Source organism: Thermobia domestica, chromosome 8 (genome assembly GCF_964235325.1).
Source record: "Thermobia domestica chromosome 8, izTheDome1.hap1.1, whole genome shotgun sequence".
NCBI classification, from domain to species: Eukaryota; Metazoa; Arthropoda; class Insecta; order Zygentoma; family Lepismatidae; genus Thermobia; species Thermobia domestica.
In genome coordinates, this window is record NC_137461.1 from 93,865,159 (window position 1) to 93,892,361 (window position 27,203).

General features: G+C 34.6%; 1 pseudogene across 1 annotated transcript in view; it reads left to right on the plus strand.

Annotated features, from left to right (window-relative positions):
- Positions 1 to 12: 12 nt before the first annotated feature.
- The window catches only part of LOC145693086 (glucose dehydrogenase [FAD, quinone] pseudogene), a 61,890-nt pseudogene continuing 34,699 nt past the window's right edge, over positions 13 to 27,203 (plus strand). Inside the window, exon 1 of the transcript XR_014132709.1 lies at positions 13 to 171. The product of XR_014132709.1 is annotated as a glucose dehydrogenase [FAD, quinone] pseudogene (transcript). The remainder of the gene's footprint in view (positions 172 to 27,203) is intronic.

Here is a 27,203-nt window from a genome sequence, read left to right on the forward strand (position 1 = left end):
CTCTCCACCCACTGTGGGAGAGAGGTGTGCGAGCAATGTTTTGATTCAAACGTACTCAGTTAGCTTCCTGGAATGGTCAAGATTGCAACAACTGGACTATCCAGTGGAAAAATTCAATCAACGAAGTCAATTGTAGTACATAGTGACATATTGTGACCTCTTTGCTGAGCTGTAAGTAGCTTAAAGAATCTCAGTGGTTTTATACTTATTTTCTACATTCTTAAGGCATTAAGTAAGGATATGTAGGAATAAAACTGGAACGATATAGGAGATCTGCAACATTTCTCAAAATAATATACGTATTTAAATACTAGGTTTATACAGAGTGTTTCAAAATAACACCGACAACGTTTGGGAGGTGATTCCTGACACCGAGATAAGGCAAAAAGTATAGACCATTCTGGGTACACAAGTGCTTCCTTTCGGAGTTATAGGCTGCTGAAAACATAAAAAACTGAACTTTAAAGGTCCATACTCCAAACCTAAGGAACCTACAGTAATCGGGTCAATACCGTACTTCACATAGGAACTAATATGTGCCCTATGCAAATATCCAAGTTCCAGAATACTAAGGTACTCACGAAGCAATTTTTATAGAGGGAGTTTGGCTACGGACATGTAATTTGAAGTATTCTCCAACTACCTCTGCAAAAATTGTTGCGGAAGTACCGCAGAATTCTGAAACTTGGATATTTGGGTAGGACACATATTAGTTCCTAAGTGAAGTCTTGATCCGACTATGGTAGGTCCCATAGTTTTTGAGCTATGAACCTTTAAAGTTCATTGTTTCGTGTTTTCGGCAGCCTAAACTCCGAAAGGAAGCATTTGTGCACCCAAGTTGGTCTATACTTTTTGTCTTATCTTGGTGTCAGGAATCACCTCCCAATCTGTCGGTTTGTTTTGAAACACCCTGTATATTTGTCTACAAAGGAGAGTTTATATGTTCATCTTCAATCTTTCGTCAAAGAGATCTCGATAACCACAAGTGCTAGAAACGTGCCGTTTTCACTGGTCGATTCCAAATTTTGTGTGAATTGTCCAGTTTTAATTGGATGTTAAAAAAAAAACATGGTCGTTATTTCTTTATTACATTTTTTAGGGGTACATTGGAAGTGTTGAAATTTTAAACAAGGAAAGCATCATATCCTATGAGTTATACTATATTCCAATACAATAAGTTGTATACAGGGGTTGTATATCTTTCAGACTTTTGTTTCATGACCAAATGATAATGAAAAACGAAGTATAACCGTTTCTCCAGTCTAAGATGAATCGTTATTGTTTGGAGTGTTTTGACTAGTGATGAACGCCCGAGTCTTGATCGTGCAGTTTGTGCAAGAGTCTTACATGCAAGACCAAGACCAAGACCAGGAATCCCGATGCAAGATCAAGGGGTGCAAGACCAAGACCAAGACTCTTGCGCAAGAGTCGTGCACAAGTACCGGCTCCGTGGTACAGCGTTTACCTGTGGTATGGGGTCCCTGATTCGATCCCAGTTTGCGCCATGTGAGTTTTTTTGGTGGGCAAACACATTGTGCACCATTCATTTCTCATCATCGCCATGTCCCTAAGTCTCGGTGCATAGTCATGGAACGTTATACTAGATATTTCACTTCATTTCGAAACATAATAGTGATGTTCTTCTTCCAAAACTAAAAAGAAATCAAAATTACCGAAATTATTGAACATTAATAATTCCATACACTATAGGCGCCGACTACATGGGTATGGCCTTGGCTCCTTGACCTTGGCCTTGGAGTTTGATGCCGTTATTTCGTATTTCTGATATAGGTCAAAAGTATTTATATAAATTGAGTTTACACAAAAGACATAAACAGTTGAGTCGTTTTCAGTTTTCACTTAGATTATTCTAAAATATTAAGAGATTTGAATATAATCGTTATTATTTGATTTCTCTCTCTCTCTTTTTTGGCCAATATTGCTAAACATATCATCATCATCATCATCATCATCATAGCTATTCTGCCATTATTGGCAGGTCACTTGCTACAACTGAGTAGCTTCGATATACGGTGGTCCTCAGCTAGTCTCTTCGTCTTGACGTAGCAATTTTCTGTTTTAATACCTTCCTTCAACTATAGTTTTTTCGCCCTCCCTCTCTTTCCTTCCACCATACCCTCTAGCACGTCCCTCATAATACAGTTCCTCCTCAGCCAATGTCCCACCCAGTTCCTCTTTCTTCTCTTAATTACATCTAAAATTCTTCTTTTCTCCTCTCCTGCTACAATTTCTAACACATCATTCCTTTTTCGTTCAACGCAGCTAATTCTTTCCCTTTTTCTCCTTGCTTACGTTTCGAAAGCCTCCAATTTTTTTCATGGCTTTTGTGTAATGCCCATGTTTCTGCCCCATAGAGTACATATTGAAATCAGTAAAACCAAATCTCAATATTTAATTGTAAGTTTGTTCAATACTAAGATTTCCGAATCGTGGTTGAAAAAAATAATCTGGCGCCTTTAGAGTGTAAAAATAATTTTGCCATTCATGGTGTTTCAGTAATCTGAGCTGTCTTGATTTTCTTTCATGCGTCTCAGGATAGCCTCTCCAGTTTGGGAGCTAGTGGAGTATTGGATCTGTTAAAAATATATTAAAACATTACGAAACGTGATTTATCTAACATAAACGTGGGCACCCATTGAAGAAATAAATAAGAAAAGGACATAGCCTATGTTGTACACTATCATCATACTTACACAAAGGTAAACTATATTACATTTAGAAACATAACTTGTATTTCCGTTACCATTGGAGCATTGTAGAATTTATTATCCCTTATATCCAGAGCAGGGGTAAAAGTATATCTGAAAAGGTAGGGGGACGATAGGTATTATGCTGCCAAATTGTCTTGAGCCGTGGCAAAAATGTGAACTAAAGCTCACACCCCGGCACACCCACGCGTTGAGCCAATAAGGGTTCAGCAGCTGTTAGGCGAGGGAGCCTTAGCGAAAGAAAGTGGAATTCTTTCAGCCGATAGCAGCGCCTGAAACGGAAGACTAGGTGTCAAGTCAATGTGGTATATTTATAGCAGCATTACGTCCCACCGTCTCCCTGCCTATCTTTACCTAATGCATTTTTTTTTTTTTTTTTGGAACTGGAGGGACGCCATACATATTTTTGTAGGTAGGGGTACGGCGTCCCCACATTCCCCTTCACTTTTACCTCTGATCTAGAGTAAAATTTACCTATGAAAAGCATAAGATTTCTCAAAAGCAAGACTTGCAAGACTCTTGCAAGCAAGACCAAGACCAAGACCAAGACTAAGACCAAGGGTTCCAGTGCAAGACCAAGACCAAGACCGGATGTGCAAGACCAAGACCAAGGTCAAAACTAGTAATGAGCAATGAACACCATATATCACTGACATTATAATTAATTGCGTATGTAATGTATTTGCTTATTACATACTGCATCCAAAAAGAAAGAAAATACTGATCATATATGAATTAGAAACTCCAACCGGAAGTTGGCTCAGTCTTGCAAACGGTGCGAGATATTTAAAAAATAATCGAAAAAATCTCCCCTTTATGTTACCCCTTGCCGATTTTTGTTAAGACGTCTTTCACTTGTGTCTGTAAAGAGACATATACGGTTGTTGTGAGTATTGACAAGGAGATTCATGTTCATATGTGAATGATGCGCTGTATAGAGAACGCAGGTTCAGCTAGTGAAATATCTTCCAATTACTAATCAAATTGTATATTTCTTCGGGGTTGAGCATACGAACGGCATATGAGAATTAGAAGGGATGAAACTCCCCAAATGATCTCACTTCCCCGATAACATTCCCTTTCCCTTCCTTTGCTTATGTTAAAAGTATTTGTGCTATTTGTTAACGTCTATTGAGAGATGCACGATGGCTGAATGATAAAGTGCATACCTTTGGTTCGACCTCAAGATGTGAGTTTGTGATGGACAACTTCGTGTCCGTGAATTTTCTCGGGGCTCTCCTATTTCAGCAATTCTTTCATAATAATATGTTTCTTTTAGCCTACAGGGCATAATTATGGGACTAAAACAGGAAGAATTACATTTTATTTAATTTTTTTAACGTCCCTCTAACACAGCGTTTCCCGACCGGTATGCCGTGAATGGGCCGCTGGTGTGCCGCGATGAATCGAAAGAAAATTGTGAATTTGATAGCAATCAAAACAGGGGAAAAGGTATGTTTGTATTTCACATTACTATGAACCTCTACTATGAATCTACAATTTTAAGTTTCATACCGGGTTATTGTTCTGAATACATTTCTAATGTTGAAAAAAGTATTTGTTATCATTGTTATGACCATTCTTTATTGTTGCAGACTATTTCGTAACTTGAAAATTTAAAATATCATTCAATCCTTTCGACAAATTACCTACATTTGTGTTTTAAAAGTAAAAGAGATTTGTTTGTTCGTTCGTTATTTAGTGATCTTCCTTCTTAGTGAAAGGTTGGATAGTTTCTGAAAACAAAAGCGTACAGTATTTTTAAACACCTGAGTTCAACATTTCATTGCAATTGTTTCTATTTTTAAATTAGAATGAAAAATAAGCATAGTGATTTACCACGGGGGAAACCCAGTGATAGAGCTTTCTTCTCTGTGAGAAGGAGATCAATAATCACAGAAAAAAATATCACTGTGTTTCATATTTACAAATAATAACTCTAAGTGTACCGCGAGAATTCAAGTAACACTCGTAGTGTGCCGCAAGTTGAAAAAGGTTGGGAAACGCTGCTCTAATATGCAGCAATATATCAGGTTGTTTAAAAAGTATTGACCCTTTGAAGTTCAAAATTGAGAATATATTTATTGTGATTTGGAAAAAGAAATGAAACAACATAATGTTCCATTTTGTCAGGTCACCTTTAGTCATTTTTCCGGGAACGCCATAATCCCGCACTATAGAACTTCTGTGGTTCCCGGTAAAAAAAAAAAAAAAAAAAAAAAAGTGGTTTTCACTTTCCTCTTTTGAAACTAACTTAATACTCTTCAGGGAGTATTTCAGAGCCCTAAATAAACGGATCCTGGCGGTCCGGACTATATGATGATTGCATTAAAACCTACCAGCCGAATTCTCTCAATTTCTGACGGGTCGCTAAATATGTATATGGACTGTCGCTACTCACGTGGTATATGAGCTTCTTCTCGTTTTGATCGACCACGATCGTTTTCGCATATTGTAGTCGTAGGTTATCCACTTTTCGTCACTCGTGATGAACTGCGTGAGAAATGGCTCGAGTTTTAGTTTCAGTAGAGATTTGCAGATAGAAATTAGATCGAGTAAATATGAGGGTACAACCATAAACATGCAAAAAAGATGAAAAAATACCGATAAATTTGGTCTATTGATTGATAAGTAGGGAATTAGAAATTAAGGCGAAAGACTATAACCTAATAATCGAACTTAGCACAACACCGATTCTGCAACACTTGCAAGTTTTAAACCTTCATGGTAACTCACGTAGCATAAGCCCGCGGAACGTCCGTTGGATGTCCTACAGGTCCCATATTTGTCCCGGGACATGCATGCTAGGAGTAAAAACTTTAAGGCAGGATCCCTGGAATTGTCTTTTTATTTCAGATGGATGAGTCTGTTGGAAATGGGACAATATTTAGATGTTTAAAAATCATCCTACTTATTCCGCGAAGGGCACAGAAATGTTTCTCAGGAATCCTCCAAAAAAGTCCTGTTTCCAAAACATTAGCGGACGCTCACGCGGGGTCCCTATGGATATCCCCATATTCAGAGACTAATGTACTCTGAACGTCCCAAGAACGAGTCTTTGTTATATGGAAATATAGTTATTATATGCTTAAACAAGTACTGGTGTCACGTGTATACCTCACGAAGACATTTAATTTGTATGGCATATGTTCTCAAATAATATTGAAATTGGAAATGGCAGTAATTTCACCCGTTTACGGTTTTAGTAGGCAGTTTGGAATCGAAATGGAATATATTCTGAGACGCTTAACGTTTTTCTCTATTCTCGTTTTTTACTCTAGTGATCAACGTTAAATTTGAAACTGGTTGATTTCTGCCACTTTCAGTTTGACTAAAGGGTTAAGAGTGTAGATGGTATATATTCTTAGAACTCTAAATCGATTTTTAAAAAAATACTTTTCACTATCTCTTATCGTGTGTTCTATGTAGGTCAATGTTGAAACCGGAAATCGTAGTGCATTTCTATCACTTCCGGTTTCAGTAGGAGGTAAACGATGGCAGTAAAATGTATTTTTGGGATACTTATTCGATTGCAGGAAACAGTTGTCTATTACCGATTTTGCTCTGTAATTATGAACTTTGAAACCAAAAATCGTTGAGTTATTCTTCTTTTGCTATATGGACCACCATTATCAACATAATCGATTTCTAACTGTTGACACTCTTCATCCTAGCTATAATTGATGGACTCGGGCGAACACAATGGTATGTCACATTCGAGTAAAATGCAGAAAAAGGCTGGCTATTCCCATACAATTCAATGCAATTACACCCACCACTGCCATCTGCAGGTACGTTTCCGAAATTAAACCACCTACATACTCTACTCTTCAGTGGTTAGATCACAACTCATTCCACCTAATAACTCAATTTGACTACAGATGGCGCTTACCATTATCGTCTCCGAGGTGCTCAATTGGGTTAATGATGCATCAAGCAGTTCTTGAGAATTTTTTTTTCTTCCAAGATGGACGAACACTCATGAAGTTAATATATAAAGGAATTTTGTTAATCAAACTCCGTTTAAACTGGAATACTCTACTATAGTAGAATCTGACGAACTTCTACACCCGAAAGCTGGAATGTTAGCGGTACTTTACGTAATAATGATGTTCTAACATGTTTCTTTAATGGATGTTGTCAGACGGTTTGGTAGGTCATTAGGGGTTGATGACATGGATTTGGAAAGTTGTTATATTTCTGTTTTTAGTTGTGCTGACATGGAAAGGTCATGTACTCTTTTTCGAGTGTGTATACGTGTGTGTAGAGACTTTTATACTGGGTATTTTTAAAAATAATAATAATGGAAATTTGAATTAAATCTGTTGATACGTCATTCTGTATCACGTACTTTCGTAGTAGTGATTAAATTAATATTTGAGTCCCGCCTGTTAGGCTAAAGGAGATGGTGATTATTTTATTTGTTAAAAATAAGAAGCTCAGAACACTTATAATGTGTGATACGCACTGGGATCGAACCCGGGACCCTTAGCACCAGAGGTGAACGCTGTATTGTACTGTGAATAAACCTGGTACCCTTAGCATCAGAGATGAACGTTGCATTGTACGGGGATTGAATATATAAGATGATCGAGCAATATGTGAGAGAATAAAAAAGATATTATACAAATGGATTTGACTAATAGAAACTTACATTGAGAAATATATATAACTTGGAAAAATGAAATATTTGAGTCCCACCTGTTACGCTAAAGGAGATGGTGATTATTTTATTTGTTAAAAAATAAGATGTTCGAACAATTGTGGAGAGAGAATAAAAAAGATATTCTCCTAATAAATTAGTCGGAGCAAATTGTATTTCCGAACATATTAAAAATGGGAACCTACAAATAATTTCGAAAATATTTTAAAAATAAGAAGCTCAAAACACTTATAATGTGTGTGATAGGTACGGGGATTGAACCCGGGAGCCTTAACACTATTGGTGAACACTGTATGATGGGAGGGAAATATTTATTCATGCGTGACTTTTTTAATTTGTTGGATCGTATTTTTTATTCTTTCGTAATGATTACTCGAACACTGTGTGAGCATACTCGGTGAGCGTGGTAAAACCTTGTGTACGGTATGATACACTATGATGGTACATATACAGAGCGTGGTTTTCGTACGTCTGTTGCTGATGAACTTAAGACATGAACTGAACTTTTCCCGCGCTTTTGGAAAACCGGTTGGGTAAGAGTGATGATGTGTGCTTGCAGGGCGTGCTAAAACTTGAATTTTAATACAAAGGAAGACCGTTGACACGTTTGGTAAACATTACAGAATACCGCCAGACTGATAGAAATAACTTTGGCGCCACGGTAGGTGAACAAAAGGAAGATTGCGGACGTGGTAGATAAGCATCACAAATTGGGGACAAACTAATAAAAATAACTTTAAGGTTGGGAATGCCGAACACATGATTACCTTGCGGTTATGAAAATACTTTAAATACAGGTTATAAGAGACAAAATATATAAAGATACATCATGCAGTCGTATGAGAAGAAGGATCTTTGCAATAGCAATATTGAAGCAATATCTGATGCTGAAACAGAAATATACGAATCATCGTCAGATGAAGAATTTGATTTTGATGCAATAGATTCACCAGCGCTAACAGTTTCACCAACACCGCCAGCATCTCCAATTGTATTATCAAGAACATCACGATTTTGGGCTTTAGATTGTTCTTGTAATAGTGAAAAAGTGGATCGTGAATGTATAAAGAAGGCTATTGAAAAATGGAATTTTAATGAGACACTAATATGTGAGGGTTGTACGACAGGATCTAATCATGATTTTGATCATGATTGTATGACGACGCGTCCAGAATTATTGGAAATCCGTGCTTGGAGTATTATAGCAAGTCCTAGTGTTGAAGATGATGTGTTTTATTTGTACGCAAACACGCATATTATCGGACTATTAACAAGAGAAAAATTTTATGACGCCTATGTGGAATTATTAAGTGATACAGACTATTTACCGGAATTACTAGAGATCTTCATAAGAAAAGACAAACGGAAAGCGAATATTTCAGATTGAAAAAAAAATGTATTCGAATAGTGCTAGTGTTTCATGTGTGTTATGTAATGGTGAAAACATTAATGTGAACTGTGTATTAAAAACTATAAAAGTATACTTACACAACAATAATCCAATGGAATGCGTGGAATGCAAGTTACATCTTCCTCATGAATGTAGACATTTTCATAATACTGGATCATTTGCAGTGAAGTATTTATCTCTTGACAAAACTCTTAGTGAACTCTTTGAAGTGTTTGAACAAGAACATAGTGAAATCTCATTTCGATGCTTTATGCATAAAACTTGTGATCTTTTACAAAATACAGAATTTGTTGGACAGATAATTCCGTTTTTTATTTTTCATACAAATGAAATTTCACCATGTGTAAATCAGTATATTATTGATATTCAAGGTTTTAAAATGTCTGATAACGAATTTATTATTCGTGAGTTTTGTTTAACTGCATGCGATGATACAGTAAATTTCCATTGCTTGGTAAAATCACCAGTTGAATATAATTTATTATCACTAGGATGTCAAAAACAAATTGACTGGTTAACATTAAATTTGCATGGATTGAAATGGAATAGCAAAACTGGATATACTGTATCATGCATACGATACTTTGTATATCAATTATGTGCAAAGAATTCAACCTTTTATTGTAAAGGTTTAGAGAAATCTCTTTGGATTAAAAGAATATTTGCATTAGATAATGTCATTGATTTAGAAACAAAACATTGTCCTTCATTAAATGAATTATGTGGAAATACATTTAATGAATATTGTTCTTTTCACACAAGTATTGTAAAGAAATCAGGATGTGCATATCGTAATGCACAACAGTTGAATTATTGGTGGAAATATGAAAGATCAACAGCATTAACTAATGCATTATCAAGATTGTAATGAGGAATTGTAAATAAAATGCATGGGTGTAAGTTTAAAAAATTTATTGTAAATGAAAAATGTAAATTAAAAAAAATAAATAAAAAAAATAAAAAAAAATTATTTGTGTTTTCTTTTTAAAAATTTGTTTACATGTTTATAAACAATAGCATCATTCTTTTTCAAAATTTTCTTGTTAAACAATTTTAAACACTTTTCAAATGATTGAGTGCGAATAATATGATGCAGAAAATATAAGACAAAATAACCACATAACACAGAATTATCATGTTGATATTGTTGAATATTTGTAAAGTACATTTTAGTATTTTTCGACAAAAAGTTTTTTATTTCCTTGGGAATGTCCATAGCAAGACTATCAAAGTAGTATCCATGTTTTTTCTTATTGATGTACACTGCAACCCAGTGGGAACCAGCAGAATCAGATGTATCAAGATTAATCACAAGTGCTGCAGGAGGTTTTACCGTTACAGGAAGTTTGTCAATAGGGTAAATTCCAGTAACACTTGCACCAGTCACTTTATCAGTTAGTAACACTTTTAATAATTCATCACTATACATGATAAAGATTATTTTTAATTGTAGTAGGTATGTAATTATCACTGTTATTCACATGTAACACATAATCATACACTTTCACATATTCACTATACAGTAATGCTTCATGAACAGTACATCTATATTGTCCGAAACGATGCTTATTATGTGCACACCGATGAACGTGAAAACTTAATGCAGTATACTTTGGACAGTTTATTTCTTCCAAATTTGTAACTTCTCTTTGAAGAATTTCTTGAAGAAAACACTTTCTATTTATTCCGTATGTGTATATGGTTGTAGTATTTGAACAATATGTTTGAAGAATTTCCTTAAGATGTGAATATTCTACATCCCCTTCGTGCCAGGTAATGCCATACACATTCTCACCTAGATATTTGTTTGTGCTTATGATTGGCTCAGATAAGTTATTTAAAGGAAATGGTGGTTTAAAAACCCAATTTTGAAAAAAGGGAACGTCAGGATTTACAATGGCTAGCTCTTTTATAATAAACTCATCTTCGTTATCATGATACGCCGAGAAGTGAACAACAACCCGCATTGTACTCAACTAAATAAATTAGAAGGTGTTATCAGTATAAATATTTCTGTCTTTGTCTACTTGTGCTAAAGAATCGAATTGTGCGTACACAATGCATGTAACAGGTTCAGTTAAAGTTTCTGAAAATGATACTTTTAAATTTACAGGGGAATCGCGTACTACATCCCACGTGTTATCATCTAAAGTTCCTGTTGGAGATAGAATAAATGCATACAGAGCATATCCGTTTGGATACTCATCAAGAGTAACAGTATGTGAATAATTTTGATAATATATACCAGTACCTGAAATCAAAGTATAGTAACTTAGAAGGTATAAATTATTATTAAAATCAGGTGTGAGGGGGTTGGGAGGTAATGATTTTGAACCGACTTGTAATTGCAGTTTGTTAACGTTAAAGTTTCGAAATTCAAAGGGATTAAGATGTGATTTCCCATTGAAGGCTGTGTTGGAGATGAAACCAATAATCAGGCCTTTAGGAACATTACCCAGGAAAAGATTATCAAGGCTGTAAGACTTTACTTGTGCAGGTATAGTATAAGATCTTGTTTCCACTCTCGTCAGAGGTAACTTGGCTGTTTCCGAACCCATTCGTGTATTTAATTGCATAGCTAAATCTGCAGCTACATCAATACGACGTACATGAAGAATAATTTCCTCAAGTGCAACTTTATAACTTGTATTTTCAGCAGACATTAAGCAAAAATTATCTTTACTACGATGTAGTTTTACACGCAAACTTACTTTGTTAGGAAGCATACGATCTAAACTTACAATATCCGTATGAAGACGTCCATACATTTCAAAAGATTTACTATTTTTCACCATATTAGCACGTTTTTGAAAACCAACATTTGTATTATCTAATTTATTAAAATTTTTTGCAGTATCTTTATGCCACATGGCACATGCTAAATGTGTTTGAGAAGCATCATGAGAATAATTTAATAATGTTTCAATGTATGCACGATAAGGATAAGATCCTGATGAAGAACTAATTAATTTATCATTTAACGAAATATCAATTTGACTAAATAAAGAATGTAAGAAATTATTTACGGGTGCGACAACATCATCGTCAGCTAAAGTTGTACCATCAGCTTTAGTAATTTTACAACGTACATAAAGATATAGATATGCAGGATGAATAAATTCACCTGTTTCTCCCGGAATAACAAATTCAATAGGTCCTTCTGAGGTTAATGTGGAAATAGGACGATATTCAGCATTTGTAGTTGCTTCAATAGCTGTTTGTGTCATTGGTATAGAAAAGAAATCAAATTCATTGGTACAACATTCAAAACTATTTGAATTTAGGAACGCCATTATGAAAAGATGTCCTGTATATGTTTACGTTTTGTTGGTGGTCCAAACTTTACAATTGCAGGAGCTTTCCTCTTGCGTGACCGTCTCTTGCCGTTACCAGTTAGCAACTGCCCAACTTTATTAATTGCTTTTGTCTTTAAACTATTACCAGCTTCTTTTACACGTGCACGAACCGATTCTTTAAATGGTCGATTTTCTAATACATCACCCGCAACTTGCATACCGGTTTGTAATGCTTGACGTCCTACAGTTTTTGCACCTTGTTTAAGAAATGGTAAAGCAAAACGAAATAATCCTTTAAAGAAACTACCTATACCATGTCCCCTTTGATATACAGGTCCTGAAAAATATGGTATTCCGCGCCCACGATGATAAGTAACACGTCTTGCTCTCATTTTTTTTATTATTATTTAGAAGATGCCGGAGAGCGTTTAAAATGTAGTGTTACGGTCAGTGTCCCAGAACGAAATGGCAAATTTCGTCCTGCATGATATTTTAATAGTATTTCAATTGTATTAAAACAAAATTTTGCAAGTGGCATATAATGAATATTTTCAAATGTAATTGTTTGAACTTTTCCATATTTAATATCAGAGATTGTTGCTATACGTAATAATGGTGCTTTTGTATCACCTAAAAATTGATATTGTATAATATCTGTATAAATAAAAATTTGATGTGGATATCCGATATCTATGTATGGTTGTTTGAATCCATGAGATTCTTTTACAAGATCTGATTTTTCAGAAAAACCTAATTGTAAAGCTAATGTAGGCGACAATGTAACTGATTCTACATGCTCATCACATTCAACATGTACAACATTTGAAAAACTAAATCTTATAAAACTCGATATTGCGTTTAATTCTTCTAGTAAATGATGAATGGATGGATAATATCCAACAAGAATTTTACTTTTCATAGGTTCTGCATTTTTAAATTTGTACCATATAACGTTTTCACCCGCGGTAACATTATAACATGTTAATGGAATATGTACTTCACTTAATCCTACATACCAATCGGATTCTGATAAACGAATATTATTTTTTAATTGATTAATAAAATGTGTTGGACTATTTGTAGGATATACATTAGCACTAGCATTTGAAACTAATGTAATGTAAAAACTATCATCAATACTTTCAGAAATCATTTTCGTTTAAAGTGAAGTGTTAGGTTTGAAGTTCCAAAACGAAATGGTAATTTTAACCCGTGTTCATCTTTTAAGTTTACTTCTATTGTATCAAAATATTTCTTTTCAACTTTAACATAATGTGGTGTGTGAAATACAAAAGATTTTACATGACCGTGTTGTACATTATATACACTAAGTTTTCGAACTAATGGACCTATATTTTGTTGTTGTTTTACAATATCAATGCAAACATTAATTGTATTGGGAATATTATAATCTAAATCACATGGAAATTTTCCACGTGCTAATATTAAATCAACATTTTTAACTTTTGTGTATATAACATTTTTAACATCAAGCGTATTTTCATTAATAAATCCAAAAATCTGTTGTAAACCTGGTGTAACACCAATCATACATTGATCTTCTAATTTTAAAGAATGTTTAATAACAACTTGATTTTTATTTTGTAAATAGTGTAACATACGAACATTTTCAGGAATTAATTGTAGAATTGATTCAATTGATGAATAATATCCAGGTGTTATTGGAACATGGTAGCGTTCAACTTTATCATCGATAACACTAGTAATTATAATTTCCTCATTTTCACCAACATTGTAAAAACTCCACGGAATATTAATTTGTGTTAATGCAACACCCCATTCCCCATCACTTAAATCAATAGGTTGTGCCAATTTAACTCGAAATGATGATGTAGTATTATTCTCAAAAAGATTGCTACTTGCATTTGAAGGAAGAGTAACGTAAAAGTCGTGTGTAAAGTTCGAATTCATTTTGCAGACTGAATAGAATCTGATCTAATCCACGAATTCATACTTGATGGATATCCTAACCATTTTACATACATCCACCCTTTTTTACGTTTTAATACTTTTTCAATGAGATATGTTTTCTTTGAATTTATAATTACTTTTTGTAATTCTTGTGCATAAAATATTCCTTTAATTTCTTCACCGTTCCAATCTTTTAATTTGTAAGTGACAGGATCTGACTTAATACATTTGTCAACAATAAATATTTCTTGTGACCATTTAGGTAAATATCCTTTTTCTAATACATGTTTATACTTACTAACACGTACATAATCACCCTCATTAAATTTACATGTTATATTCTTTTTATTATTTTTATTTCCGTATAATGTTTCCCACACTTGATTCACATTGGAATCATTTACTTGTGCAGGTGCCATTTTAATACTTGAATGGTATGAATGATTATAATTTTTTACAATTTGATCTAATACATTAATATAACGATAAGTATTCTTTGCAGTAAAATAACGATACAATCTTTCTTTTAATGTGCGTATAAAACGTTCTGCTAACGCGCATTTAATTTCAGAATGAACACTATAATGATTAATTTCATATTCTTTAAACAATTGTTTTACATGACGATTATAAAATTCACCGCCTAAATCTGTTTGTACGTTAAACACGGGTAACTTGAAATTTTTAAAAATTTTTGTTATTGCTTTTACCATTTCAGGACCTTTCTTTGTTTTTAACGGAACACAATATGCGTAACGTGAAAAAATATCAATACAACATAATATATATTTATAATTATTATTATACTTTGCAATATTTTGCATATCTGCTAAATCCATTTGTAATGTTTCATTTGGTGCACTAACATAATACTTTTTACGTTCAAAAACTTTACGAGCTGGTGCATGTAATGTATAAGCATCTTGAGAAGCTAACCAATTTTTAATTTTCTTTTTAGATAACTTTGTTTTGCGTTGTAATGTTTGTATACTTGATAAAGAATCAGGATTTGAATAATCATAATATATTTTTGATAATTTTGTCATTTTTTACATACTATATTCTTTCCACTGTTTAAATAAATTAGCAACTACTGCAGGACTAGTAGATTTTTTTACTTTACGAATACGTTGTCTACTACTACTACTACTACTATTTACTTTTGATGCTGGTGTGCTAATAGGTGTACCAATAAATTCTTTAGGAACATTAAGATCTTCTAATAAATTTTTAAATTCATGAATACCTAAAGGATTTCTTGAATATTTCCTTGTACGAACAACATCATTTACTAAATCTATAATATTTGAACCTGGTATTGTTTTTCCTTGAATACGTACAATGCCAGACTTATCCCACTGAATTTTATCAGAACTTGTCAACTGTTTTAATAATAGATCTGTTTTCCTACGAAGTGTTTTCGGTACTGATTGTAAAATGTCTGATACAAATGGTAAAATAGAAGTATTGCTATCTTGTTTGGAACTTGATGATAATTTTTCTTTTTCTTCTTCTTGAATGATAGGTAAAGTAATAGGCTTATGTGAAGAAGAAGAAGATGTATACTGTAAATAACGATGCAAAACTTGTTGATATAATTTCCACTTTTGTTGTACACTAAGATCACGGCGTTTTAAGATATTATTCATTTCTTCATCTAAACGTGACTGATGTGAATCTATGGATTTAAGATTTGATTGAATTTCATGTACAGCATTTTCAGGAACTAAAATCATTTTACGTAATTCTGACATATTTAACAATTGAAAATACTACTTCCTACTGCTGCAAGAAGTGGTCCCAAGATTAACGGTAAAAGCGCACCACCTTTTTGTAATAACAACTTCTTCTTTTTATTCAATGCAGTACGCTGCTGAGATAGAGCACGTAAGATCTTTTTATGTCTACGTAAACGTTGCTTCTGACGAGAATTTAAAGGAATGTTTCCTTTTATTGTGTTTTTAGCTACTTGAGATATTGTTCTTATTAAATCCCCTGAAGCATTTTGTAAAATTTGTTTTCGTTTTGCATTTTTGCATTTGCACAGAGCACGGAGCGTGCTGTAGTGTTGTTTCACCTTCAACATCTTGATGTAGACTAAACAAAAATTTCTGTATGCATGTCTTTTACGTTAGCGTACACATGCATTATTTCATTCGGAAAAATATTTGTACGTATTCGCAATGCATCGTTTGTTTTTTGTGTCAAGTCAAATAATAAATAAGTGTGAGGCTCCCGTGTTACTTCTTCGAACACACTCACGACTTCTTTACTATACCGAGGCATAATCTGCCTTGCTAAATATTGTATTTGTAATTTATCACGTGGATTTTTAAATACTATAATATAATGTGCATTTAAACTAATATCACGTGCATGTTTTCCTTTTGGAAATAAATTTTGAATAATAAATATTACAGTTAACTTTTTATGATGTGCATACTTTGTAAATAAATTAGCAACATCGCCATTAGTTTCCGACATTAAATCATCAAGTATTAATAATGAATTTTCTTTAATTTCAAAATTATTCATGTCAGGTATCCCCTCTACAAAACGTATTTTTGCATTTGCATCTAATTTTGGTATTACTGCGCCGTAACACCAAACAATATCATTAAATTTTATACTAAACATTTTATCACATTCATTAAGTAACCGATTTACAAAACAAGTTTTACCAGCCCTTGAAGGACCAGCAATTAAAATAGTAGAGGGATGTTGAAACTTTAACATCTTGTAATCAAATGAATGCATACAATAGAGACTCTGCTTTATATACACACTCACACTCATACATTCACATATTTTCGAACATGTGAATTTTAATATTTTCACAATCGTTGATTGTTCGGAGTATACATACTAATGAAACGGATAAAAAAAAAATCACTGGGATATAAGATTAAAGCTTGAAATGAAAAAAAATCACTGGGATATAAGATTAAAGCTTGAAATGAAAAAAAATCACTGGGATATAAAATTAAAGCTTGAAATGAAAAAAAAATTACTGGTATATGAAATTAAAATAAATTATGAATAAATTAAAATAAATTAGGAATAAATTAAATATTTTTAAGAACGGTTATGCTGTGCATACGAGCCGGTTTAAAAAAAGAGACATTCATACAACTCACATTCATTCATTTGTGGGTCTATAACCGTAAGGTACACTTGCACGTTTTTGTACTGGTTCATCGTCACTTACGTCAGGTTCGTCAATACGTTTTCGTTTTTTGTTGACCTCACGGTGTGTCTTTGTTTCTCTACAGCTAAAGATACGGAACCCTGGTCTACGAACGATACTGTTTGGGTTTTCTATTACTGTGGACACTCTAATTGTCCAGACACTAATTTATAGAAACTCTCAAAGTTAATTTTTTGAGAGGTTTTATCGTTTAGTGTTATCCCCCTAATTTTGAATATATCGCGAACATCCCCTTGGGCATTTGTTAGCCGCATTGCGTAGTTTTTACAGCCAAGACCTATAAAGGTTGTAAATTCCCAACCTTCAGGAATTTCATTTGTAAGATCTCCCAAATAGTTTCCGAGCGGTAACAAGGGTTCCTCATCTTTTTTCTGTAGATACATGATACTGTCAGTGTCACAGTAAATTGCTCTGTCAGGTCCTACAGTCGTCAGTAGTTCGTAAAGTCTAAGTCTAGCCCACGAAGTAATAAATGCGGCTAGTATCACATTAGAAAACGCTAACGGTACGTTTTCGTTTTCAATGTCTCTGTATGTGACAATGAGATGGTCATCATCAATTGGTACCACACTTTGAATTTCATACCTTGCCGTAGTTAAATACCTAAGAAATGTAACCTCATCACTAACAATTATACTCTGTAACATATCTGTGCGCTGCCCCCACTTTCCATACAATGAATTGAGGTATAGTTTCGCACATTGCCTCAATCCAGGGTTCGTCCTAATATTATCATAATTTAATCGTATGCCTTCATGGGCATAATATTCTTCGATATATTTATGTTTGTCTTCTTCAGTGGTACAGTAAGCAGGAAAACCAGAGGCTTCCTGCTTCATCTGAAGGAAGGAATTCACATAGGTCCCGAACAGCCCACCTGAATTCCCCTCTTCAGGATCTAAGAGTTCAAATTCCCATATCTCATGTATATCGATTATTTTGTAACCTTTTTTAAGAGCAAGGTGTAACTCTGGAGTACAAAATGTTCCTGTGAGAGCACACTCAGCATCACTATGAGTACATTCATTAGTGTTTTCTTCTTCCATACATGTGCGGCAAAGGCCGAAAAGTAATCGACCTCCCGCAACGTATGGTAAGATCGGAAAATAGAGGTCCTTTGCAGGGACAATTGTGCATTTGACTACACCGTGAATACTTTCCACATCTGGAAAGTCCGGTCCCGTGTGAATCTTAGGTGATTTAACCGGCATAGGTTTACGCGCCATTACCCATGGGTAAAGGCTAGTTACATCGGCATAAGATATACGCTCATCACTCGTACAATTGACGTAAGAACGAAAGACCTCCGTGCGACCACCGTTATAACAGTTCTTAGGAATAAGAAAATCAGGTAGATTAGTACAACGTTCTTTAACAAACTTTTGCACTTCCTTGTCCGTCTTTATCTTATTATCCCAAGAACATTCCCATATTTCATATAGGTTTACACCTATACTTTTCATGGTTTGCTCATATCGTTTTTCCATCGTATTGTACGAGTCTTGTGCATCGTGCAAAACCGCGTCACGGTTAAAGGGAAAACAATGGCGGCAGGCATGGAAAAAACATCCGTAATACTCGAAGGCAGCGTTGAGTCCTTCGTGCCATCCATCGACCTTGTACCTACCAATATACTTTTCCCCACCTCTCCTAGCATGCTGGATTTCTATCCCTAATTGGTCTTCCATATACATAAGCCATTGCATAGCTTTTGTACTATACTTGGTCTTATGATGAAATCCCAACGCGGGAATGATAGGAATAGTATTTTCCGGTAAGTGCAAGGTACGATATGTACGCATTGCAAGACTTGCAATGGTTGATGATGTTATGAAACATTGCAAACCCTCCGTTTTCTCTTCAATAATATCGCTAAATTTGATGACCGCTTCTGTTAGAATTCTAACATCATTTTTACAATAAGCCAACATATCCTTCTGCAGGTTAAACTCCTCGCCACTTTCCGCACGTTCTTGGTGCCAGGCTTCCAATTGTTTTCTTTCTTCTGTGCTTCGTCCCTCAGGGTCATAGTACTTAAGCGGAGGGTAGGGACCGACATAATTTTGATTCTCTTCAGTATTAAACAAATATGGGAAATCTCCCTTCTTTAAATTTTGACTAAGGCCTAACGTTTTCGGTAATTTGGATAATTTAGCACCAATATAGAGGAAAAAGTCGCGAAAAAAGATACGGTTACCTATATTAATATTAAAAATCTTTTGACCCTGAATAAGAACACTAGGTACAATATGCTGGTCTTCTATTAGAGTTCTAAGACAGAAGAGACCATCATATCTGGATGCATTATGAGCGATCGCCAGGATTTTCTGAAAGACAGGACGTTCTACTAACACGTGGTTAATAAAATCCGTCATTGTCTTAAAAGAAAACGAACGATTTCCAATATTGTCACCGCACGTTTTACAAGGCTCATCGATACCTTTTCGTATACAGACGTGACATACATGATGACAACACACCAGTACAACTTCATGTTCCCTTTCACCGCGCTCATTCGGCGCCTTCAACATCGTCTCTACATCATAGGTGATGTACATAAACCTTTTCGTATGAACAGGTTGCTGTTTCTGAACAAAACATGTATGATTTGTATCAACATACGCGCGGCATGTTGAACAAAAATGTTCACCACACATGTGTTCAGATTTTCGCCCCCTCTTATCAAAGATGATACCACAATCGATGCAGAGCTTTACATTATCACATACGGATTTAGCCGCTTTATTATGTGTCAGATGGCTGTCAAAACAAATACCCTCAGCAAACTCTCTATTGCATGCATTACATTTAATCCTGTTTGCAGTATAGTCCCGTTCGTGAGTATGTTCGCAAAAAGTACAACGAGTTTTACACTTGTGTGCACGTGACCTTTCATCATAACCTTCCAAACAATAATAACAATACTTCCGTGCCTTGAGAAAACTTGTAATATTACGAATGGGTTCAAAATGACCAATAGTGTTACCTCTTTGATATAGGATAAAAATCTTATTTTCTGCGTGTTCTCCTGGGTAAAGTACTATATATTCCCGATTATTCTTTTCAACCTCCTCATAAACAACAATTTGATATTCCCCTTTCAAATATGCTTGAAAGAGGTCCAGATCAGAGATGTCACAACCTTGCTTACTTTGAACGTTAACTCCTGCCATTTCGCAGAGAACTTCTGCTTTAAAAATCCAATTATTATAGTCTCTTGTTTTTAAATTACATAAAACTTGACTACTTGCGGTATGTTTTGTTATTCCATATATTATGGCCATGGGGAGGCAGTACATATTCTTATTTTCAATGCGAATTAATCGCTTTTCCAAGTAATCTTGGTATTTGCAGTATTTTTGGACAGCACTCATTGCATTAGGTCTTCCTTGTCCGTGGAAATTCTCTGCTATATGGAATCGAAACAATACTTCTTCCCCTAAAAGGAACACTTCATTCGAATTTAGTACTCGTTCGATTGAAGTGAGGACTGTTCTAGCAGTGAAATTGTCCTTTCTTCTAAACGGCACATACACTGGTTTGTTATTAGTACTATTACTACTTTCAACGTATAAACCAATGTAGTCCATGGGGCGTGCATTGGAGATCACATGTTCCAACGCAAAATCGATTAAACTTTCGATATAGGCCTCTGGGTTATTAATATTCCTTTCATCACCCACAGGTCTAACGACAATTTCATGGCCCGTAAGATGAAACTTACGAAACCTTTGTCTGCTTTGTCTTACAACTTCGAAATTACTATTTCTTTGATTATCCCCGCCATTATTATTATCACTACTACTACCACTTGTACTACCACTATTATGACTACCAGTAGTACTACTTGTACTATTCTTATTTAGGTTGCCATGTCCAACCATTGGTGGGACACTAGCAGATGACGGTCCAGGCTGCGGAGAAAAAATCATTTGGTTCCCATAGTCATGATTATCCTGTACACAATATTGAGTTGTATTGTATACAGGATTTTCTCCCTGGACCTGTTGCGTGGGTATAACCACAGCATTGTCCGCATTTTCAACCAATCTCCTCATTTCTTCTTCAATTGGTAATTCAACGGAATTTAGATTGCCAATCCCATCTGCTTTATCATTTAGGAAAGCTAAATCTTCATTTGATAACAAATATAAATTATTAGAACTCAAGTTATGAGTTTCTTGAGGGGTCATGACTATGGCATTATTATTTTCAGATGGGATTAAGCATGGTTCCAAAACAAATCGCGAGCCAAAATCAAAAAACTCAGATAACTCTGTATCATTTATCCTATCTACCTGACCTTCCCCACAAGCTAATAAATACATAACTTTATCTAGAGCCAATTCATATGATTCTTTACTACGGAAAAAACCGTACACAAACAAATCCAATACGTCAGCACTGCTTACACAGTGCTGAAGAAGTAGTATATCATTACCTTCAAAGACACGAAGGGTCCGCAATATGGCTTCGCATCTCACGGTTCCCCTATGGCCAAGTCTGCTTAATTCCATGATGGCTTTCCACGTACTAAAAACCCTAGGGTACTCGTTGAGACCGCGCAAAACCTCTTGCAGGTAGATCTCATCAATCATGTTAAATTCTTCAGTTGGGCAGAAGAAATCCATCTAAAAAAAAAACAAAGAAAAAACTATTTTGAGTAATCAACACCACTTTAATAAAAAAAAAGATCAAATAAATACATCTTTTAAGCAACGCTCACATAATAATATCATATAAAAGAAAAAATAATCATCTTGAGTTAATCATTGATATGTAAATAGAAATCAATCAAGTTACTTTATGAAAAAATCAGTAAATATATTCACCTATATTAAATTATAAACTATTCTATTAAAAATATCCACACACACACACACACACACACACACACACACACACACACAGAGAGAGAGAGAGAGAGAGAGAGAGAGAGAGAGAGAGAGAGAAAGAGTCTCTCTTTGTTCATTAATATTGGTTAAATACAAGGCAAGTACAATTAAAAACCATATAATTTCTTTCTTTTTTTTAAAAAAAAAATCATAATAATAACCATAAGAAATACATACGTTTCAAGGCTTAGTTCTCCGTTCACAATCCACAAAAAAGAAAAAGAAGAAATCTCAGCTGGGATAGTCGGTACTTTTTAATTAATTGCTAGCACCACAACGCTTAGCACAGCTTCAATATCTGTAATAAAACAGGTCTCAATAAATATACTGGTAATCCTGTATACTTTATTTAATACTATTAAAATAGGTTAAATAATCAGGAAAGCTTTCTCTGTGATCTTTAACGCACGCCGACGTAAGAAAAAATGATAAGCGTACACATCAAATACATGTTATATCATGTTCTATCAAGTATTCTCCCCCTCCCACCACTAACAATGACATCTGTCGGAGAACTTTTAAATTAACTTTAGTTTAGTATAAGCCTTTTGCCGTGTTGACGTATTTATTATTAGTCCTGAATATATATTTATATTTTAAAAGGTAAAGTATGATATATATTTCTTTTTAGCCATTAAATACTACTGATAGCATTAAATAAGTACCCTTCTCGCAGTTGTGTTCTGTTAATAAAACATAATTTGTGAGGGCATAGTTGATTCTTCTTCTATCAGTAAACCACCAAACGTTCATTATATTACAAATCCCTAAGGGGGACCCACCAACACATATGACCCTTGAGTTGAACATAATTATCATCATCATCATTATGTTATTACCTATTCAGAAAAACCCACAATTGTAAGAACTAACTAATGGGGAACCGGTAAAAACAGCTCCACATAATTCTCTTTTTGCTATAATATAATACTGCTAAAATCTAGGATCACCTATAACTAATGGGCCCCGCCAGTTATAGCTACGTAATTTTCCTTTTGCTATAATGTAATATACTGTTAAAATCTAAGTAAGCCTGGGGGCCGCGGTGGCTCGGTGGTAGAGCGTTCACCTTTGGTGTTTGGGGGTCCCTACAATACTGTTTAAATCTAGAGAAACCCATAACTAAGATGGGGAAGGGCCCCCCCGTTACTTGTAAAAATATACTACAAATAGTTGTACGTAATTCTCTTTTGCTATAATACTGGTAAATTTAGGCAATCTATCTGACAGGCAAAAACCACTTAGTTGGAGGGATATAGTACAAATAGGACTACATAATTTCATTTTTTGCTATAATACTGTTTAAATCTATGTTGGGCTATCTGAAAGGCAAAAGCCCCTCGTTGAGGGACATGGGCTCTATCTGGGAGGCAAAAGCCACTTAGTTGGAGGGACATCATTTCAATTCGCTTCATTATAATACAATACTGCTAAAATCTAGAGGAACCCATAACTATGGGGAAAGGGCCCCCGTTACTTGTAAAAATATACTACAAAAAGTCGTACATAATTCTCTTTTTGCTATAAAATAATACTGCTAAAATCTAGGATCGCCTATAACTAATGGGCCCCGTCAGTTATAGCTACGTAATTTTCCTTTTGCTTTGCGAATATACAACAGGTTTTCAAGTCAAAAGACAGTGTTCAATAACCAATGTATTTAGGGGTTTCCGTAAATTTTCTTTCTTGACATTAAAGCTATTGTTTGCGCTATGTGGCTACCACCCACGCAAAATAACTAACATTCAGTAATATTTACTATTAAAACACGATAATGTTGGGGGAAAAGCGCTCCCCCCCAAGACTAAAACATTTCTTTCAGCAAATACTAGTCTTAGTTCAAACATTTGCGTTCCTAAAAAGATTATCAGTTGTGTTACCAAAGCGTACTTTTATGCCATCTATTGGCAAATGAGCTTACTTAAACAGTTCAAGTCCCATCTGTACAACGTGCATATATATATATATATATATATATATATATATATATATATATATATATTAGGTATAACTGATTTTAAAGTGCTCGGTATAACAGTTAAAAAAAATCGTAACAAATGAATCAAACATATTGTAATTAAGCATGCTATAATTAAGCAAATAAAACTCTACAAGTAAATGGTCCGTCTTTAGGCCTTTTATTTGTAGGTTCACACTACAAGTGTTCTGCGCTTGCTTAGCATACAATCCAATAAATAAGTTGAATTTGCTACGCAAATGAACCAATAAAATAAAATAACACGAACAAATAAAAAAATTTTAATAGTTCGCAGCGTAGCTGCTCTTAGGAGTATGCTCTGGCATACGCTCCAATAAAAAATAAGAAGCAATAAAATATTTTAATAGTTCGCAGCGTAGCTGATATTAGCTTGTGTACCAAGCATGAAAAATGCAAATAACACCGATTTTAAAACGTTCACAAATAAATTTGTTCAGAGTATAACATACGATCCGTAAAAAATAATAATAATAATAATAATAATAATAATAATAATAATAATAATAATAATAACTTTAGTAATCGAAAATCGCAATTACATTTCAAGCGTTTTCAGTATATCGCAAAGCTTATCCTCTTGCATGATTACAAAGTCGTAGGTTTATTCCTCCGATAATGTTTCTCAAAAGCAAATCGTGTAGTTTTTCAATAATTATTCAAAAAACTTTCATTATAATTAAGTGAATAATACATGGCATTTAAAAAAGTTCTCACCTTAAAAATCAGAGTTCGCTCTATTAAAATCACTGACGAAAAAAAAGTTCAACACACAAAAAAATCAACACACACACACTATGGAGCTGTGTAAAAACAATAATAACAAACTTTATTTTAATACTATATATATATAAGGATTTCATTATGTCCCTCCCCCAAGCATCATGTTTTCATCGGGTTTTCAGCCCGATTTCATTAATTATAAATAAATAAATAAGTTCATCATATCCGCTAACATCGTTTATTCAGTGTTACGGTAAGACATCTAAAATTTCTTATTTTCAAGTTCGTCAACCACTGGAGAAATCTCATTCAGACAGGGTATCGATCGATCAGCATTCAGGACAGGCTATGTACGGTTTTCATCTAATTAAGGAAAATGCTTACATGTTCATCAGATATTAGATATTCTGCCAAAATCAGATATTGCCACAAAAATACATCTTCTAAAGGGGGAAGAAACATAAAATTTCTATCTGTCTTCTTCATCACTGCAGATAGGTATCGCAGTGACAAACATCGTTAATGGAAAAATATTTCAGTATGTTGACAGACAGTTTCTCCTGGCCAAGGGAGAAAGTGTCTAAGGTTATTCCAGTACAAGCGGAAATAAAATTAGAAAAGTGCATTGACACTCTATACATGCGTGTCACAAGCCATAGTTCTATCGGGAGCAAGGTGAAAGCGTGTAAGGCAACGACCCGGAAATAATGGCATTTTACAAAAATAAAACTCTATTCATTCTAAAACAGCCTTCTCTCAGAGACGGAAGAACAATTCACTCGCTCCGTATTTCAAACTTGGCTGTAAACACGAAGTTAACTATAAGGAATAAAAACGATGAATAAATCATACATACACAGACTTCGTATTTCCCATATGTTTTTTTTTTCTCGCCAATTTACATGTGAGAATTGCAATAATTCTCAGTACAATACAGCATTCACCTCTAGTGCTTGGGGGAGTCCCGGGTTCAGTCCCCGTACAATACAGCATTCATCTCTTGTGCTAAGGGTCCCATATTCAATTCCCGTACAATGCAACGTTCATTTCTGGTGTTAAGGGTACCAGGTTTATTCACAGTACAATAAATCATTCACCACTGTTACTAAGGGTCCCATATTCAATCCCCGTACAATGCAACGTTCATTTCTGGTGTTAAGGGTCCCATATTCAATTCCCATAAAATACAACATTCACCTCTGTTGCTAAGGGTCCCATATTCAATTCCCGTACAATGCAGCATTCATCTCTGATGCTAAGGGTCCCATATTCAATTCCCGTACAATGCAACATTCATCTCTTGTGCTAAGGGTACCAGGCTCATTTTCAGTACAATACAGCATTCACCTCTGTTGCTAAGGGTCCCATATTCAATCCCCGTACAATGCAACGTTCATTTCTGTTGCTAAGGGTCCCATATTCAATCCCCGTACAATGCAATGTTCACCTCTTGTGCTAAAGTCCCATATTCAATCCCCGTACAATACAGCATTCATCTCTTGTGCTAAGGGTACCAGGCTCATTTTCAGTACAATACAACGTTCACCTCTTGTGCTTGAAAATCCCATATTCAATCCCCGTACAATACAGCATTCATCTCTTGTGTTAAGGGTCCCGGGTTCGATCCCAGTGCGTATCACACATTATAAGTGTTCTGAGCTTCTTATTTTTAACAAATAAAATAATCACCATCTCCTTTAGCCTAACAGGCGGGACTCAAATATTAATTTAATCACTACTACGAAAGTACGTGATACAGAATGACGTATCAACAGATTTAATTCAAATTTCCATTATTATTATTTTTAAAAATACCCAGTATAAAAGTCTCTACACACACGTATACACACTCGAAAAAGAGTACATGACCTTTCCATGTCAGCACAACTAAAAACAGAAATATAACAACTTTCCAAATCCATGTCATCAACCCCTAATGACCTACCAAACCGTCTGACAACATCCATTAAAGAAACATGTTAGAACATCATTATTACGTAAAGTACCGCTAACATTCCAGCTTTCGGGTGTAGAAGTTCGTCAGATTCTACTTACTATTAGCCTCAGTCTGAAAAAGGTCGTAAAACTCTACGCAAACTAAAACCAAATCAAACCTCAAAATGTTCCTAGCGTGCAGTAGATTTCAGAAACGTATTTCCAATTCTTATTTTCACAGAGTCACGACAAAATGTAGCTGGATTATACTATTCAAGCCAAATGATAATCGTTTTCCTGTCATGTCGAAAAAAAGAAGCAGTTTAATTTCTTGAAAAATGATATAAAACAGAGAACCTGTTCTTTGTCGTAAAAATTAACTTCTTAAAACTGCATTCTTAGTTGAAGTCTTATT